Genomic DNA, 3581 nt, shown 5'->3' with positions numbered 1-3581 from the left:
AGTCTCCTCAGCCGGGCTGCTTTCAGAACTTCAGACCACACTGACCCTTCCACGCTCTCCGGGTAGCCCATGATTCATACAGCACAGATTTTATAGCCGCTACCTAATCTCTTTTTCAAACTGACTGTACTTTTTCACAGTCTCCCAGTTGTCAAATTAAAGCTTCTTATTATTCTATTTTTTCCAGTGCAATAAAACAGAATAGCTCTGTTTATCAAATTTGCCACAGCATGCTGGGTAATCCACTAAATCACAACAAGCAGTTGACAGACCCAGCTTGTGATTGCCAAACATGAAAATAAAAAGAAGGAAAAAAAAATGTTGTATGCACAGCCAACAAAAGTATTGATGTGGTGTGCTTCCTTCAGACTTCAGGTAAGCTTAAGGTACAAAGGAAGGACAAGAGGGAGGGGAAGAGGATGGTAGGAGGGAGAGAGGGTGAAGGTTGGTTTCCTCCAATCTGTTCATAAGTAGACCTTTAGAACCTCCAATTACCTTTCCAACAATAGTAAAAGCTATTCTTTACTGAGAACTTACAACCCGCCACCTGCTTTTTGAGTACCTGCCATGTGCCAATATGTTTTATTCACATGAATTAATATAATCCCCACTCACAATTTTCAAGGTAAAGAATTTGGACTTAACAAAGTTAAGTGGCTCGTTCAAGGTCAAGAGCTCTTATGAAGGCACTTTCAGTTCACACTCTCATGGTCTGAATTTGAAACTTGTGTTCTTTGTCTCAAGGGCCCCCAATGAACATTTTATCACCATTTACTAACTACCCAGTGTGTGTAATACTCAGTGGTATATACCAAGATGAATATGATACTATCTTTCTCCCAGAATAAATTGTACCGTTGTTAAGTGCCATCCAGTCAGTTCCAATTCATAGCAACCTGTGTAGGGTTTCTAAGGAGTGACTGGTGGGTTTCAACCATCAACCTTGTGGTACTTTTCACTCAGCCTGGAGCTCACAATTCTCCCTATGATGGACTCACACTCATCTTCACTTCAATGAAGCCCTGTCCAAGAACAGCACATACCCCTATCCATGTGGCACTTCAGAATAAGCACTGGACTGCTAACCACAAGGCCTCGTGGTCTACTTTCAAAAAAATCTGCCACTGAAAACCCTAGAGGTCACAATTCTACTCTGACACACATGGGGGCGCCAGAGTCAGAGTTGACTTGACATCTGGTTAACTGGTTCTATAGCTCTGTGTACTGGGCATTATTCTCCACAGATAGCAATTTGCTTAATCTTCCTAGCACCTTTCATAGTTATTGTTATTGTTAAGTGCTGTCGAGTCAGTTCTGACTCATAGTGACCCTGTATAGGGTTTCCAAGGAGTGGCTGGTGAATTTGAACTGCCAACCTTACAGTTCAAACCAACCTTACAGTCCAGTACCTTGTCCCCACAGCACCTCACCAAGACTTTTCCTTCTATAGTAGGTTCTCCACTGTACAACAAAGAAAGTGAGAAACAAGGGAGACACCCATCTACTAAGTGGCAGTGCCAAGACTCAAACCCAAGAAGTCCAGCTCTGGAATCTACATTTTAAAGCACCGTGTTGGATGCATACATTCTTAGAATGCTTCTTTCCTGATGCTTATATGAAGACCACTGGAGGAGACTCTGCCCTGTAGGGTCATTTAGGGTTGGAACCAAGTCAATGGCAGTGGGTTTGCTTGGGGCGGTTAACTACTATCAGAGCTGCTGCTGTGTGCTGTGTGTTGTCAAGTCAGTTTTGACTCAGAGTGACCCTGGATAGGGCATTTGATGCTGCAAATCTTTAAGGGAGTAGAAAGCTTCATCTTTCTCCCACAGACTGGCTGGTGGATTTGAACTGCTGACCTTACAGTTAGCAGCCCAACACATAACTCTATAACACTATGATACCAGGGCTCCTTACTATCGGAGTTGAACATGGTAAAATACAATTGCTAGGCATTTTCATTTTTTCTTTTAATTATCATTCACACTTTTGCCCATCTTCTTATTTAGCTCTTTGTCTTTTTCTTATCATTTGTAGGTGTTTTTTGTAATTCATCTTTTTTTCCCACATATTTTATCAGTGTTGATCTTTTTATTTTACATACAGTATCTCATTGCACAAACATGTTAAAACATATTGAAGCTTAGTAGGTGTCTCACTTGTTTTTCTAGAGAAGCAAAACCAATGAAAACATATAATCCCAGGTCCCCAGTGGAAGAGAGTGTCCCTCTGGCATGTCCATTATATTGGGACCAGGCCACACCCCCAAGGAAGCATCCCTTCAATTGATTGGGTGTTCATAGCCAATTCTCATAGAATTAACTATCAACTGCCAAACAACTGGAATCCTGGCTCAATCAAGTTGACACAGAACCTTAACTATCACAATGTTGTTGTTAAGAGCTGTCGATTGGTTCTGACTCATAGAGACCCTCTATAGGGTTTCCAAGGAGTGGCTCGTGAGTTTGAATCACTGATCTTTTGGTTCAAACTGACTTTCAGTCCAGTGTTTATCCTACAGCACCATACCAAGACTCCCAACTGTCACAATACAATTATGTACTTCTACCAGTATCCCTAGAAGGACGGAAAAGAGAAAGAAAGGAAGAGAGAGAGAGAGAGAGAGAGAGAGGTTAACTCTGCGTCTGACTACAGAACATTTTGGACTTAGAAAGCTTCCATCTTCTGTTTTACCGGAGTTTGTCTTAACTGTGGCTGCCTGGCTGCCACAGTCAGCCACCAGGCTGAATTACAGAGTCACCAGAGGTGATCATAAATCTGGGTCCAAAAATGGCAGTATACTTTTATCATTATTATTACTTCCTACCAACTACAAAAACCTCACAATTGTGTAAGATCAAACAAGGCTTGTTTTGCTATTTCCTAGACCTTTATATTGATATACAAAAATATCAAACATTATCTGTTTCTATAAATCAAAGTCCCTAGCATTTATATTTACATTTAAATTGCTTTCATCCTCCAAAAAACCCCCAAAGCCATTATCTTAACATAACGTTAATATAATCTCATATTAGGAAGACAAATTGAGATTAAGGAAGGAAAGAAAAAACTAAGAATGATTATGACATGACATCCAAACCTGCTTACCATCAGAGACGAGAGGAGAGAAAAGGAGTTAAAGGTTGTTGTTTTTTTAAAAATTTTGCTGGTACTTTTTACCAAAAAAACTTTTTTTTTTTTTTTTTAATTTTGCTCCACTAAATTAAACACACACATATATCAACCCATATACCCACACAGAGATACACACACAAACACACACATATAAGTATACATATCATCTATATGCACACTCTCATATGGTAGCGTAGTGGTTACGAATCGGGCTGCTAACCTCAAGATCAGCAGTTCAAAACTACCAGCAGTACCGTGGGAGAAAGATGAGGCTTTCCACTCCCATAAAGATTTACAGTCTCAGAAACCCTGTACCGGGTCACTATAAGTTGGAACCGACTCCATGGTACGTAACAACAACAACAATATATTTACATACACAGGGATATATACTTAACACACACACAGACCATATATACTTAATATACACAGAGACTATATATATA

The sequence above is a fragment of the Chrysochloris asiatica genome, unplaced genomic scaffold, assembly GCF_000296735.1.
Source record: "Chrysochloris asiatica unplaced genomic scaffold, ChrAsi1.0 scaffold00277, whole genome shotgun sequence".
Lineage (NCBI taxonomy): Eukaryota > Metazoa > Chordata > Mammalia > Afrosoricida > Chrysochloridae > Chrysochloris > Chrysochloris asiatica.
The sequence above is the reverse complement of the archived record's forward strand: the minus strand, read 5'-3'. Positions refer to the sequence as shown.